Consider the following 16760-nt stretch of genomic DNA (forward strand, 5'->3'; position numbering starts at 1 on the left):
ACTTAGATTTATGATTTATTTAGAATTGGATTACACCAAGGCTCAAGGCCACTACTCCCTAATCTGTCACCGTCCCCACCATGGCCATACACGAACATTTCTTTTAGCTGCATCAGCATCTCTGGCTCCCGAAGAAGGACGCCTATTGTTAATTGCTATAGCAACCACAAGTCAGGGTTTGGGCTTTTTTCCCTTTTCCCTGGCATTGTCAAGTGATAGATATTTATAACTTAATATAACAGTGTCATGTCTAAGTTATGCTGTTGAAATGCATCACAGCCGAAGTTGTTCTGTTATTTGTTTTTGTGCTGAATAGCAGCAAGTGCTTTAAGTTATTGTCCTTGCACACCCATAAAAAGGGAAAAGAAAGGATGTATAATTGTTGCTCATATTTATAGCGATTGGATGCAGAGTGCCAGGGTGCAAGGAAGCCTGAATTCAGCAGTGTCACCCAAAATGATACCGAGGACCACGTTCCCTTCAAATACGCTGATGGTGGATATGTATTTGAATTGGGAAATGAAGGTTTTGGGCTTGGATGAACGAACTCATTATGCTAGGGATATTTTTGGCCCCAGCTGGATAAACTCTGATGAGCTAAGATATGAACACGCTCAAAAATGTGGAACCAACACAAAAATAATGAGTAAGCCCTTTGAAATCACCAAGCACAAGTGCAATCCATCTTTAATGCACCATAACACACATGCAAAGCGTTTGCACTCTTTCTAAGCCTTTTCTTACTGTTTCCTAGGCAGGACCACGTGGAGATCTATTGCTCTCCAAAATTCCCCTGAGGAATCGTGGTGCTATGACCACACACCTATTACCTATTGAGACAACTCTGAGAGGACAGGGTAGGAAATCATCAGCACAGGATCAAGTGGGATGGAGAGAAGACAAAGCGAAAGATCTCCTGATGTGAGGACTGGAAGAAGGGCAGGCTGTGAAAAGCAATCTGTGGCAAAACAAAGCTGAAATCAACATAGATCAAGTGGTATGAGAGGATAGAGGCTTAGAAGAGGGACCTATATGGGCTGGGCTGTAGAATATCCAAGTTGCTTGTGAGGGAAGCTCTGTCCTCAGATGCAGCAGCATTGTGCTAAAGGGAGAACTAGAAATCAATGAGGGCCAGAGAGAAGCTGAGACCTCTTCAAGGGCATTAGATAGACTAAAAACCACGTAGAGACACAGAGGAGATTCAGAGAAAAGGAGTGGGAAGAATGGGTAAGCTTCCTCTTGAGAGCTGGGAATAGGCTTGGAGGTAACAAGGCTTACCAAGGGACAGTGCTGCATCAACTATGGAGAGCATCAGGATGGAAACCTGGGAGCCTCCTAACAAGAAATGCAACCAACCCTCTCTTTCACCTCTCTATGTCTAGGATCACCTATTCATGCCTCAACATCCCATGGTCCCATAGCACGGTGACATGGAATAATGTGAGGACCTGTCCCAAAGTAAAGGAGAGATTCCTCCTCCTGGACCCATTTGCTCTTCTCTTAACACTGCTCATAGCATGAGCCCTCTCACTGCATTACCCTGGAGGAGACCCCAGATAGACTGTGCTCATCTTCTGCTCCAGAATGCATTTTCCCTCATTCTTGCAGACTACTTTTATTGCTTGGCTTCTTTAACACAGTCTTCCCCAGTCTGTTGTGGTGTTGAATATATTTTGGCAGATCAGGTCACCATCCTTACACTGAAGGGGAAAAAGCCCCAGCTCAGTTGCTCCCTATAGCTGCTGGCTGGACTGGGGACTGCCTAAGAAATGGCTCATGGAGCTGGAGTGGAATGAGGTAGGGGGAGGTAGGGCATTCTCTTAAAACAGCTTTAAAACCCATCAGTGATTTGATTTGCTTTCTGAGAATGGTTCAGCTCAACAAACAATTGCAAGCTACACAGTCGCAAGGTAAAATGGAAAGCCCATGGGCATTAATTATATATATAGATATTAAAAAAGAAGCTACTGCTTAATTATTGTTTGCAAATCTCGGTATTTAAATTGACTTATTTGCAAATGTCTGTTTAGAAATTGACTTTGTAATTATAAAGTCAGTGCAGGCATATCACAGGCCCTGGAGGGGTCTCTAACGAGGAATGATAATGTACCAGGCAAAGTGAACTATCCTGAGCTGCATTTTAATAACCAAGAGGTGCTTGGAAGGGGGAGCGGAGGGTCCACGAGAAATCCCAAAGCCAACAAAAGGAGAAGCAGGAGGCAGAGGATGGAGCGAGCTGGCTCCACAAAACAGAGGGCTAACATGTTTGAGAAAGGGCTTCAGGGGAAACGCATCTCTTCCTGAAGCCCCTGCAACAGGAGTGAGCTGGCAGCATCCTCGGCTTCAGCTCTTGAATGAGAATGAGGCAGTCTGCTGGCAGCAAGCTGCCGGCTGCTGCAAAGCTGTAGCTGCCTACCAGAGGGAAAGACATCATCCAGCACGTACCCAGCCATCCCTGCTCAGTGAGCACTCCCTGCAGGCAATGGTACAGACTCATGTTGACTACCCATGAACCCCCTCATAGGCACGTCTGCATGCAGGGCTGAGGGCAGCTCACACTGCCCATTCTCCAAGATATTAGTAAGAAAGGTGGTTTCCAAACCTAAAACACCTTTCCTGGACCTGAAGCCATGCTCATCAGGCACTATAGTTGGGGATCATCTACAACAGGGTGTGGAGAGCGTGTCCATGCGCCTGTGCTCTGCCATATGCTCACCATTAGGTGATGTTTACTGGGATACAAGGTTTTCTGGGGGAAGAGTCGCCTGTTTCACAAGAGCACAAATCCTTTCCAGTCCCACAGCATGTGCAATAACTCTCACGATTTAACTTCAACACTTATATCCAAGAGGTATAAGTACATCAAGGGTGAAACAAGAACTCTTCCATCACCTTTTTTTCTCTATCATCTCTGACAACAGCGCTGCTAGGTCTCCAGCTCTAGTGGTCCAGGGGATTTCTTCTTTACGGACCATCACTACTAGCTTTAAAAGCAGCCCCTGGCCTGTGATTTCTCACATAGTTCATTAAGCAAGAGGGAGCAAAGCCTGACTGCTAAGCGGCACATTAGAAAGATCAACAGCTGGCAGGGTGCAAATGTAACAACAAAAAATACCATAAGCAAAAGCTCTGGGTTTTTGACTCATCTGCTATGCAGAGTCATGTTATCCCTTATTCGTGAGCATTCAGATGGTGCCAGTATATTCATGAGAATGTGGCAGCTGAAGACAAGGTCTGAAAGTTAAATAGGAGCCAGCATCCTACCGGAGCAGAACAATATTACTCTTTGGAGTGAAATTATGAGTGAAAGTGTGGTCCTTGTGAAATCAAAGGCAAACACCCAAACACGGTTTTTCTTTCCTCACCATGAAGGCAAAGGAACTCCGTGAATTAAAAACCTGCTTCCCTGACAGCATAGCTGTGCCAGTGTAAAAGCACAGACCTGATGGACTCAACACCCTCCTGATCTGTCTCTCTAAATGCTAAGCACTGCTCAGCACTTGCTGTCTGTTCCACTGTGCAGCTTGTGCTTATTAAATACAGAGCAAATTCTGCTTGGAACAGCAGTATATGCCTTCTTTGAGAGAGATAAGAAACTCCACCCATTAAAACCAGTGACATGGAAGACCCAAATTCCTTTATGTCAGCTTGAACTGGCCAGAAATATGATAAGTCCCATCTGGAGGCCAGGTAGCTGTATTAGGACAGAGCTTGCAGTATAAAATCACCACTGAGAGATCTATTCATAGGCACGTGGCCTTGGACAGCCTGTACAGTGGTAGTAGCCTGGTCTATGTTACTTTGATTTTCTGGTTGTCCTGATCACTGGTCCAATGCATTTAGGGTTTAATTATGCCAGTGAAGCATTAAAAAAAGAAAAGGAAAAGAAAAAGGAAAAAGGAAAAGGGAAAAGAGAAACAGGGAAACAGAAAAAGGAGAAAACGGTAAAGCAAAAAGGAAAAAGGGAAAAGGAAAAAGGGAAAAGAAGCAGCTTGTGTTAAAATAACAAAGGAAAAAACTCTAAATATTTTGAGTAGATTTGAAATGGAAGCTACTCATCTCATTAGTTCACAAAAATGTGCATTGCATCTTCGCATCCACTCATCTAAAAGAGAAGCTGTCCTTGTCTAGCTGTGTGGTTTCCTCAGCAGGCCTCGGTATGGTGTAGCTGTGTGTGCAGTCCCAGCATGAGGTTCAGGCTGTAGGAGCAGGGGAGCATGGCGTGAGCCCACACGACTCCCATATTCCTCCCTTAGATGTGTTCAGCATCCCATTTAGTTTCATTTTTTACCCACAATCCTTTAATTCCAGGGTTGTGCCAGGACAATTGTTCAAACAAGGAGCATATTACATCTCATTCATGCATTAGTTAAAACTATCCCAAACCTCACAAAGTTTGCCACTGATTCAGAGCAAATGGGACCTGCAGATAATTAATGACTCTCAGTGACAGTTCTTGAAGAGCTGGTTTCTGGCAGCAATCAGCACATGCTGGATAGGTTTCTCTTTTATAAGCCTCTTCTGTTCTTAAAGACACAAGAAATAGTGAAAGCAGGTTGTTCTTTTCAATATTAATTAGACTATTATTTCTTTGGAAAAGAGAGGGTTTTGTTTTAGATATTCACAAGTCAGCTGCTGAGATTTCCACCCCAAGTCATTTAATAGACCATTAAGAAAATGTTGTAGTGACTAATTATTCATCACAAATTCCGAACCTGTTTACCAGAGAGTTTTACTTTTGTTAATTCATAAGATTACCTCTTAGATCCCAAGCCCGTGATGCCTATTCTGGTGTTGTCTTGAAATACAACATATGTAAAATATGATACATTGTGCCTTCTCCTTTTAGGGTGGTTTAAGTTCTGCCTAAGGAATATGGCTGTTCTGTGCTCCACTGTGGATGTATCATTAAGCTCCATTACAACTAACAGCTACTAATAACAAGCAGTAATAAAGGTCTTGATTTTACCTTTAGGAGCAATGGAGCTGCAGACATACACATATCTGTGCTACCAGCCAAAATAAATGTTGACAAGTCATGGTACAGAGTGGCTAGCCTGAATTAACCAACTGATGAGATGAGGGCAACCTTGATCTTAGGTTGTGAACCTGAATTATGGTTGAACCTGGTGGTTCCCTTCACCCCCTGATTAAAAGAGGAATTCATTGTTCCTAGGAGACTGTAGCAATAGGACAAAGGGTGATGGGTTCAAACTGAAATAGGGGAAGTTCAGGTTGGATATAAGGCAGAAGTTCTTTACTGTGAGGGCGGTGAGGCCCTGGAACAGGTTGGCCAAAGAAGTGGTAAATGCTCCATCCCTGGCAGCATTCAAGGCCAGTTTGGACAGAGCCTTTGGGTAACATGGTCTAGTGTGAGGCATCCCTGCCCATGGCAGGGGGTTGGGACTGGATGATCTTAAGGTCCTTTCCAACCCAAACTATTCTATGATTTATTTACAAGTTCAAACCCCAATCCTTCTCCTTCCACACACCACTTCCCATACATGCAAAGGCTCTTTTAAACTTCCACACCTAGCCTAAGTACCAGTGGCCTGCCCAGATGCCATAGCTTCAATAGAAGGTGGTACTGCAGCACTGAGACAAACAAGGTCTGTGCCCAAAGAAGCCTGCAATCTATAAAGCGTTCATCAACTTCAATGGGTTGACCTTGAGGAGAGCACCTTGGACATTCTTTGTGTGGAAACAGCACCATGTCTAGTGAAAATCCATACCAAGAGGGTATGCAAAGATCAGACTCGATTAATTCTTTCCAGAGGTGCCTCCACAATGTCAACATTGATCTGCTTCTTAGTCGCATGGTTTTCTCTTGGCTGACAACCGTATGCCAGTCAGAGCTCTTCTCTATTGTAAATTGTAACAGATATGGAGATAGGACCATTAAAATACCCTGAGAATGCACAGCAAGTCATTGTTTTGCTGCTTGTGCTGAGAAAAACCTCACAGTAACACTGAAGAAATAAATGCTATAGGCTGATCTTGTGGCAAAGAAGTTAACCCTACAATGAAATCAGATGAAATGCCCGAGGATAGGGATCAATTTATGGGTGTTTTGTGCTGTCTATGGTAAAACGTTGCTGCTTTAAAAAGCAGACTTGTAGGACAACTGCAGAAATACACATGCATTTTATTACTAGGCATACCCATGGGAAAATACAAACATCCTGGTCTGTGTAAATGGTGGCTGGCAGGGTGTCTGTGTTTCAGACTGCCCTCAAAGGGGTTTTTAATAGAGTTAACTTAGAGATAGATCATTTCATCTTACCAGAAGAAGGCAAGCTCAGTCACCATCTGTCTTCTTACGTATGCAATAGGACCTGCTGGATCCAGACTGTATTTCCACAAGTCTGGAGTCACACAGATACTGGCCTTTGACCCAGACCCCTAAAATATGCAACTGAGACGTGCAGCAGCCATTCAGATGGACTTCTGAGAGACTTAGCTTGAACCTGGGGATATGGATTTGACCCCACCTCCAGTCAGTCATTAATTGCCTTATTGAGTTTAGGTGCAATCAATGTTTGCTAATGGGCAGAGCATTTTTCATTGTAAATAGAGACTTAAGCAGACTGTTCTATGGAGGTCTAGTTGCTATCTCCAATACTGATGATCTGTTTTAACAATGACTATTCTTATTAATAATAAAATCCAGAAGTCAGTTATTTTGATGTCCTTTCTAAGGCCAGCTTCACCATTACTCAGAGATCTACTTTTGTCATTGCTGTTCATCTTCTGTCCTTTATGGTTTAAATTTAAGTCAAATTAAACTAACAAATGACAAAAAAAAATTATAAACTTATAATAAAAGTGAAAAAAAAAACTTAGAAACTGTGTAACAAAAAAGGAAGAAATAGGGAAATACTTTTTCCTGGGACCCAAACTTTGAAATCAAAGTTGTTTCACAGTTGCAAATAATCACCATGTGAGAAAGACAGTATATCTATTGATGATGCATTGAGAGCATTGCTGTCCTAAAGGTTACAAGCTTACATGAAAGATCTTCTTTCCAGGCTAAGTGGTGCCCAAGAAAAATGCATTGAGAATTACTCACCTTCCAAAGAAGCTGCAGACAAATGAGCACAGCCTTTCGCAGGGGCAGCATGGTTGCAAATGGATGCCTTCCTCAAAATACCTCTAAAGGCAAGAGGAAAAAGAAGTCAAATTAAACCATCAATTCAGCAGCAACTTTGCTACTCATCATGCTGGCATTTCTAGAGGAAGAAAGGTTGAAAACCACCCAGAAAGAGATGTCTGTGCAGAACTGAGCATCCTTTCCATGTGCTAATCGATTCCATTCACTTCATGTGTTTCACCTGCACATTTCCCAGCAATGCATTAAACAACACGTGCACGTTGCTGAGCCTTCAGCTCCCATGCTAACTGCTTTGACTTCCACAAACAAGCCAGCCAAGAAGACATCAGAGAAGTACCTAACCTCATCTTGAGAGCAGGAGAGGGAGAATTATGAGAACAAGTTTAAAGGAAGGGAAAGAGAGAGAGAGACAGAGAGATTTTATTGCTCAAGGGGAAAAAAAAAGAGATTATAATTGAATTGCAGAAAATTCTCCACATCACGGGTAATGGTGCCTGGGTTACCTCTCTTTATCTGTGCAATAGAGATTAGCAGACAGGGTCATAGAGGGAAATTAAAGTCAAATAAATTCTGGGCCAGCACTTGGTAAGTACTGATTTCCTAGCATTTAGCAAAAGGAACATAAGGGCAAATGAAGTGGCACAGCATAAGGTAGCAGCCAGGGGAGAGAGCCATGCTGCCATAAACATCAAGCAGGGACAGGCGGTTTCCTCACTGCAGACTGCTCTCATGGAGGATTGCAGGAGGTTCTCTCTAGGAAGGGGTGCTGGCAGGCTCAAGTCCTGAGCACTTCAGGAACTGAAGTCACAGGCAAGGCAACATAGAATTGTAGACTGGTTTGGGTTGGAAGACACCTTAAAGATCATTCAGTTCCAACCCCCCTGCCATGGGGTTCAGTTCTTCCACTGAATTCCTCTATGATGACTCTGGACGCGTAAGATATCTCCCCACTGTTTTCTTATTGCTCCTATCCTGCAGGTTGCTATTTTCTCTTGAAAGATGAATGAGTGTAAAGTACGTTACATGCTGTGTCCACATCCATTAGGAGCTGGAGACTTAACCTCAGCTCCCACGCAGCATCCTTCCTCCAATGGCTTACACCAAGCCCTCAGACCTCAGTGTAAGATGAACCATCCACTGAAGCTCACACACAGCCACATTTCCCATTCAATTGTGCTGGGAATTGCCAAGCCATAGCAAAGGGAAGGAGTTGTTCCACATCCACTCAGCAGAGATCTTCAGTCTTTGTTTGACAGACCCTTTGGGAGCACAAGTCGTGTTCCTGACTCAGTGCTTCACCTTTGCAGGGTGCATTGCTTGTCTGCAGCCAGCACTGTCAGAAATGACAGGAGGGTTTGGAGGATATTATACTGAGATTTCCCAATCCCCTTCAAGAGCTTGATTCTCCAAAAGTGCTGGGAAAAATACCTCAGGAAATTAGGTTTCTGAAGGTACCTCAGATACACAGTAAATAAAACACATGAGGGAAAAAACAGCCCAAAGCAAGCATTAGTACAAATCACTTCAGATCTGTTGAAAGCTCTTTCCTGCTCTTTTTAGAAGTGACTGGTGCTTGTTACAGATGTTTTTCCTTGGCTTTCTTAAGTATTTTTTACTGACCTTCACAAAAATATCACAGCATTGCTGGCCAGTAAAATATTTAAGGAACTGAAGGAAACATCATGTCTGAATTGAGGTATCTTTATTCTTTTCTTGCAGTGCTAAATTAAATAAGCATTCACCTTCCTCCCCCTTGCCTGGATGAGCAGTACATGATGAAGGGGAAGGAGGTTTGGTTGACAGAAGCTGTTTAATAAGGAAGGAGCTGGAGAACCCATCCTAACCCATCCACTACCTGTTGTTTTCATGGTGAACAGGACCTTACACCTCCCTGGCAAGTCCTGTGCCTTGCAGTGTTGTGGGCAGTTGAGCAAGAAACTGGCTCGGCAGCTGACAGCACACTAAGCTTTACAGCAAGCAGCCTCATCCTTACTCCTCAGCATAGGGACAGTCATATAGGTTGGGGTTATTAGACTGTCTATCTTTGCAGTGCTAAGAGACTAATTAGGCTCAAGTGGGGCAGGGAAACTGGTCTTGCAAGAGAGTACTGTGACAACTGGAGCAGTGAAGTGTGGGTAGCAAAGATGGACAGACTGGGGATAGATAGAAATAAGCCTGTCTGTGCTCTTCTCCACTCACCCCTTTTAAGGGAATATGTTCCTCACCCTTCATTCCTTCCTCCCTCCCTTTCCCCCCACCACAATATATCTTGACTTGATGCTGTTTGAAATCAAGCACTTGGTTTACCCTCCTCAGGCAGAGCTGATCTCTCCCAGGGTGACTCCGACTGCAGCAGGAGACACAGCGGGATGCTGGATATGGAAACCTGGCATTAGTATCACTTTCAGATGACAGCAGATTAGAGAGCTGGACCTGGAAGTGAATTAATATAGGGCTAGGATTCACTCAGAGGGTTTGCTGCTGTCATACGCCTCTCAAGATGTGAGAGAGAATTAATGTGAGGGGCTGGGATCTGCTTGGAGCACTGCGATGGCTGCCTGCCATCCTCAGGGAGCAGGGAGCAAATGAACACAGGGGATAGGTTTGCTCCAGAGCCTGCAGGTATCCCAAGGAGCAGAGGGGAAGGTCACTTAGCTCCTGTTGACCTTCCAGGCTACCAGTTAACTGATCCAACATCCACCAGCATGGGTTGGTTTAACCTCAAATAAACACCCAGTTGGAACTGGGTCTTCTTGCTCTGGTGTGATCCTGAGGGATTCACACTCTCCACTGTGTACTGATGCAGCTAGGGGTCTTGTGGAAAGCCACATGCCCCAGGTCTCCCATCAACCAATCAGCCAGGGAACAAAGCACCCTCAGATCCACTGGGACCCATTCATGTCCATGGACAAATATAGCAGCTAAACCCAAGAGGTACTGATGCTCTGTAGGAGCAGGGACAGTGCAGGTTTCCCTAGGGGAGGAGAACAGCAACTAAACTACACACATCTGGGTAACAGAAATTCATGTGCAGGATGTGCTGAGGATCCACTAGCAGAGACTTTCCCATAGACCCTCATCCCTGAAATAACAGTTCCAGATATCCTTAAATAATTTATCTCACCCTTTGAACCGCAGAGAGCCAACCTGCAGCTTTTTGCCTACATGTGGTCTGCCAGGAGAGGTTATATACTTCCATCCTCTCCCATTCCAATGGGACAAGGACTTTGACTGGGAGCAGTCTGGTGGCCACAGTCAGCATGTTCTTACTTTCTGTGGTCCACAAAGCACCTCTCCTCTCACAGTGAACTTGTTTGCCCTCATCAGAGCGCACTCACAAGGACTTGTGTATAGATGTGTTTGTAACATGCAGGAAGAGAGAAAAGAGTGCAGAAATGATGGAGAGAATGATCTGTCACTGCAATAGAAAGTGAACCACATTTTGGGGAGGTTAATGGTTATTTAGAACAACGTATCCCTGAGCCAGACGCTCTGCAGGACAGGAGGCAAAGGGAGGATTTGCTCCCTCTTTTCCAAGGGAAAGAGAGGTTTGGTGCCTGGAGCATAAACACAGCTGAGGATTCTGCAAATAGACAATATCCTTCAAATGCAGCCTAGGGATGAGATGGAATCATTTTATGCACCCGATTTCTTGAGAAGAGAAAAAAAAACCAAAACAAAACAGGGAGGAAGTGGGCCCTTCAAAGCAAAATAAAGAACAATGGAAAACTAAGCACTGGAGGAGAAGGCTTGCAATAATTGCATTGTGCAAGCATCCTGCTGGGAAGTAGCATATGCTGGAGGAGCCCTCACTGGGGACACAGGATGAGCAGGCAGGAGGGAGGCCAGGCAAACCGTCAGCTTCAAAGCAGCACAAGTTCCAAGCGGCTCCAGCTCCGGTGAGGTCAGCATAATAATGCCAAGGATGAAAATATCCTCGTGTTTAAAACAAAATCCCTTCCTTCCATTGCCAATAGCACCAGGTAATAAGCAGCAGGTAAGGGACTAATATTATAACAGATATTTGGGTCATGAGCTGTCATTTAGTGTGGGCAAGATAGGTGTATGCCACTTGGTGCCCCTGCTAAGAGCAGAGAGATGGCTCAGCTCTTCAAAGACAACGGGGGGAGCTGAGAACTGGCATTGAATTGTTTAACTGAGGTTGGAGGTCTGGTCTCACTTCATACAGCACTGAGCTCAGAGGGGTCTGCTGGTTGGTTTCTAAGGATCAGCATTACTGGATTGAAGTTACAACTTCTCAATGAAATAGATGAAACGTTAGGAACCAGTGCCTTGTAGGAGCGTTGAAAACAGCTGAGTCAGAAACTGTGTACTGGCAGTGCACTCGGTGTGGAAAGCAAGGCTGAACGAGGCCAATGTTCTTGTTGCTTTGGGTTTGTGTTGTTAGGAAAAGCCTGACAAATGCTTTTGTACCTTTGTTTCTGACAGCCCTGCACATTTTCTATTTAAATTTTTTAATTTAAAACAGATTTTAAATGTTTATGGGTTTTTAATGGGAACATCTTGGCCTTGCTCTGCAAAGGTAAGTATGGAGTTAGAGAAAAAGAAATTCCAGCTTCTGTCCTGAAAATGTTCCACTTAAATTTCAGTTCCCTTTGGTGGGGGAAGTAGCATACAGGAAGCAACTGTATGTTCTGCAGCTTTAGGGTCCAAATTATGCTAAGCTGTGGGACCATCACTGTGAAACCCACCTGGACATGCCCACAAGAGGCAGAACCTTGCTGTTTCAGAGCTGCCCTTGGCCCCATAATTCCCCCCTTTCACCCCTCTGTGAAGACACTGTCACAGGAGAGTGATGTCCCTATAAATCTGTGTATGGTGGTTTTCAGTCTGGAGTTTGGGAATCCTGGAAGGCCCTCCATTTTTTTTGCTAATGGATCCATGAGTGGTAACTACAGAGATCACGTCTGCTGCGACAGAGCTCACATCTGCTATGCAGGGTCTATGCGTCCCTTGGGGAAGAAATTAGGGAGTCAACAAACTGCAAGATGCAAAACCCATTGCTACAGACAGGCATGGTGCCTTCACCCTTTATGCAATAAAAATGAACCTACACAAGCACAGATGCACTTTAAATACCTGTGTTTACTAACTCAACTCACAATGCCCAATCTATCGACATAGATTTATCTGGTCCGGCTGGTTGTGACAGCTTTCAAGTAACAGAGAAAGCAGCAAACCCCACTAGAGGGCTTGCAAACTGCTAGGAGAAATACTCTGTTAGCAGCACAATATGTCCACATGAGCACATCAGTGATACCTGGGGTAGTTTGTTACATTGGATGCTCTATACAGTTCTCTGATAAGGCAAATATCTTAGTATGCACCTCTTCCCAGCTCCCATGCCTCCCTGCCTACCCCAGAACCCGACTCATTCTCCCTGCTCAGAAAAGCTGTGGCTGCCCCATCCCTGGCAGTATTCAAGGCCAGGTTGAACACAGGGGCTTGGAGCAAGCTGCTCTAGTGGAAGGTGTCCCTGCCCATGGCAGGGGCTGGATGAGCTTTAAGGTCCCTTTCAACATAAACCAGTCTGATTCTATGATTATATGTCATTCATACAGAACACTATTCAGTGACTCTGCTGTCAATCCCTGGCACTTTCATTTTGATATCGACCAGCTCCATGGTAATTGATGAGAAATGCAAGTGATGGAAGAGTGAAGAGAGCAGCGCTGAGCCGATCTTCCAGCCCAGATGGCAGGAAGCCCCTTGCTGTGCATCTTCCCCCTCCCATTTGATATTTCAGAAGGGAAAAAAGTAAAGAAAGAGAAGTCTTTCCTTTTTCTTTGTTTTTAATAGGAAAAGAACACTGCAATTTTCCAGGTTCCAGTTTGCATGAATGGTCCAAGCCAATCAGCATATGTGAGTGTTTGATTGAAAAGTCTTTCACTAAGAGAGAATAAAGCAAAACAATAGAGGGCAGGAGGGAACAAGGCTGTTGATGATAAAAAACCCTGAGCTTAGTGCTTGGAGAGATTCTGACCATTTCTATAATACAAATCTCCCCCTAGACACCTGCTGGGGAGGGTAATCTGGAAAGCACAAGAGACATAAGGTTAAGAGTTAAACCTCCCAGGTCAAAAAGCAACAGTCTGGAGGATGCAAAGGTTGCACTGAGACATCCAGGGGGAATAAGAATCTCTGAAAAGCCACCTTCATTTTGTGTTCTGTCAAATGGGGATTGCTGCAACACAGCCAACACTTGTGCCCATCCAGAGTTCCAGCACTGAGTTACTCTCCTCACTTCATGTAAAACCCTTTCTGCAATGACCATGCTGGTTTATATCCCTAATGCTGGTCCTCTCTAGCTTCTCAGTGATGGATTTTTAGTATCACCATCCTAAAACAGCCTAAGAGATACAGCTCCTATGGTGCACTAGACACAGGAGACAATGTGAGTTACCAGCAACCACCACAGAGCAGAACACACACGTACTAATGCAGTCCATGTCATGGAGGTCACTGGATGTATCAGGTTTTTGCCTCTGTCTCTGCTGTGCAATTAAGCTTATAAACAGAGGAGAACATCCATATATAGAAAGGGCAAAATAAATGAAAGAAAACCTAATTATCCTGTCAGGGACAGCAGTGAGACGCTTTACATCTCCTGGTTGTACAAATGGTCTGTGGGTAGACAGCTGTCAGGTTCTACCCCAGAAGTGGCTGCCTTTCAGTGAGGTGATGTCTCTGCTGCTTCTCCAAGGATAGGGTTCATAAAGTTGAGCTGCACAAACAACTCATTGGCATCAAAAAGAGATGGTCATAACCCCCTTCCCATGCTGTTCTGGACATCCTCTCTCTGTCCTGGCTGTGCACATGCCTTGGTTTATCTCTGGAGCTCACAAGACTGTACAATGAGCCAGCTCAGCTCTTTAATCTATCAGAAAACTAACCCAGACCCTAAAAACCGTGTTAATTTACCTCATTGAATATGACATCACTCAGCATTTTTATAGTGAAAAGATTTCCCATTTAACAACCTCTTCCTCGCTTCTCCCTATAGACTGCGTCCCATTTCACCTTGACTTCTTGCCCGTGTTGCCATCCACACGTGGGGAAACAACTAAGTCACTTGGTAGCATTTCACACTTGGTTAGCAGCAGTGAAGATGACATTTTCAGGAGTCCCCAGATAGTGGTGTTGCAGCGTTACAAGCTCTTTTCCTTAGCCCTTGTGCAGAGCTTAGACCTAGGGAGTGCTGCGCTCTTACTGCCTGGTGATGCAGCCAGTGAGATGGACATGAAGTTTGATCTTAGAACCCAACCTTTAAAGTGGACTCCCCTCAAAGCTGAGTGGAATAACAACCCAATGGTGAGGTTTTAGCTTTACACACACACACATGTACACCTTGAGCTTCTAGAGGCTGCTCTCCAAAACTGCTCTGAAATACCCCATAAATCGGAGCAGAGTAATTGCAGTGTATATTCTAATAACTGCAGCTGTAATAACACCCCCTCCTCCCCACTTTCCTCTTTAGGGGTGATCTGCCAAAATGAGCAACGAAATTACTGTGTCTGTTCAGCAAATTCTTCCTGACAAAATCTTTAAGAGTTGACAAGAGTAATATACTGAAAATTAGTTTAGAAGTGTTTCAAGTTTCAAAAAATCAATCAAAATCAAATTAAGTTCTGAAGACGCTGTCTGTAGAGTTTAAGGAAAATAGACATCAGCTGCTGCAACACTGGTTCACGGCCTCAGCTGAACAGGAGACTTATACCTGCTCTGCCACCTCTTCTGGCTTAGGGTGCAGTGCTACAACTGATCACAATGGTTTGCTGATGGCTAACCTGGGGAGCTTGGGTACCAACCACAAGAAACCCAGTGTAAGTAATCCACAACATGGCCCTTCCTCCATTTGAAGGCTACGCCTTAACCATTAAACCATAAACTGGGAGTTAGATAAAGAGAATCCTTATAATTCCTTTCAAGATTTCTTTACCCCAATGACAGATAGGGGAAAAAAAATTGAGGCTCATAAAGATCATCATCAAGGAGGAAGAACAGTTTATAAATGAAATCTATTGCAAAAGCTGGCAGAACCAAGCATGGGCTAACCAAAACAAGGGCAGAGTTAAAGTCCGTTAAGTATTGCTCATGAACTTTGCTTCCTTCTTGGCTGTGTAATCTCAAATAAGCAAAGCTTATACTGGCCCCATGTCCCAGGGGAGCCTGGGACTCACTCTCTTGCTGAGAATATGTGAAAACTGCATAAGTTTGTCCTGTTTGTGAGGGATCCGAGCCTTTCTGGGTAAGCAGAGTGAATGGCTTGCTTGGCTACCCTGTCTTATTTGCCCTTCATCCATATGGTACCCTGACCACATCTTGGCCCAGCAGATCCAAGAGCTACTGACCTACAAATCCTCAGCCATCTGTCTTGTAACTTAGCCTCAGCCCAGCTCTTCTGGCTTGCTGCTTCAGCACTCATTTGCAGTGAATGGGCTTGCTTCAGGTTTCTAATTATGTCTTTCTTAATTATATTCCTCCTTGGGGTCCTAAAGGCCCTGGAAATTTCCCCCCACTTTGTTTTTTCCCATAACTGTGAGTCAACAGTTCAATTATAGTCTCTTTATACAGGCATGAGAATTTGTTTCTTGGGCAAAGTTCCTTGATAAGATGCTATGCTACATAAATGTCTCTAGCAAAACACATTTCACAGTGAATTTATCTGTGCACAACTTCTCCGCCTTATAACACCTTATCATTCCAAGCCGTCTCAAGGCACTTTCCAAAAGGTGTGCAATAATAATACTTCACAGTTATACACAGCCTTTCATGGAAATAGCTCAGTGCTGTATGGAGAGAAGCACACAGCTCCATCAAACACCTGGGAGTGCAGAGGTAAGGGATGTGGAAGGGAATGGCCTAAATGGATTAGGGAAATATAGGGCTGATAATGGAGTCCAGGACCCCACAGAAACCCTGTCCTTTGCTCCTAATATGCTTCTCACAACTTTGTTTCCTATCACATGAGTCTTGGGACCAAGCCACTCTGTGGAGAGGAGATGCAGCCCTGTCCTCTGGTCATGGGATCTGTGCCTGTCCCATTTACCCTACACCCAGCAGTTGCATATTACACAAGGAATAAAACACTCCAAAACTGCAAGTGGTACAAGGTTTGGAACATGCTTTGTGTCTGTTCCTAAAATGAAGATGTTTGTGCTCAGCTGAGGATCCTGGCTTGGACCAGAGCTGGTAAAGACCCTGTTTTCTCTGTGGGACAGAGATCTGAATACTTTTGTGGTCTCTGTAGGACTGGGATTTCCTTGGAGAACCAGCCAGAAGCACAGAGCAGAGAGGTCTCTTTTCCTCTTCAGAGGAGCTTTCATGAATGCTTTTAATTCTTTAGCAGTGACCCTAAATCTTGGACCACAAATGTTCTTTAAATTTCGTCATTGCCTGAGCTCTTGCACTTCACTTTGGAATCATTCCACCTTCTTCCACCTTTCTGCTGAAAGCTTTTCCTTTTCCTGATGCTTTCCCTTGTCTGTTTGAGACTGAGCTGCTGTTAGAAACCAGTTAAATGAAAGCCATCATCTGGGGGACACCATGCAGCTGGATTTCTGATGGGCTGCTTGATTTGGTGTTGAGCCATGATGCTCCAGGCTCCATCCGAAGCATCTTCTATTCC

At 44.4% G+C, this 16760-nt stretch overlaps 1 long non-coding RNA gene across 1 annotated transcript in view; it reads right to left on the bottom strand.

The window, feature by feature from the left end:
- Positions 1 to 1221: 1221 nt before the first annotated feature.
- LOC134174911 (uncharacterized) overlaps positions 1222 to 16760 on the bottom strand; it is a 38186-nt gene continuing 22647 nt past the window's right edge. The window contains exons 2-3 of the long non-coding RNA XR_009968828.1: positions 7070 to 7152; positions 1222 to 4199 (exon numbers count right to left, since the gene is read on the bottom strand). This is a non-coding gene — a long non-coding RNA (uncharacterized LOC134174911). The remainder of the gene's footprint in view (positions 4200 to 7069; positions 7153 to 16760) is intronic.

This window comes from Pezoporus occidentalis, unplaced genomic scaffold (assembly GCF_034315485.1).
Source record: "Pezoporus occidentalis ecotype Australia unplaced genomic scaffold, CSIRO_AGI_Poc_V1 ctg64, whole genome shotgun sequence".
NCBI classification, from domain to species: Eukaryota; Metazoa; Chordata; class Aves; order Psittaciformes; family Psittacidae; genus Pezoporus; species Pezoporus occidentalis.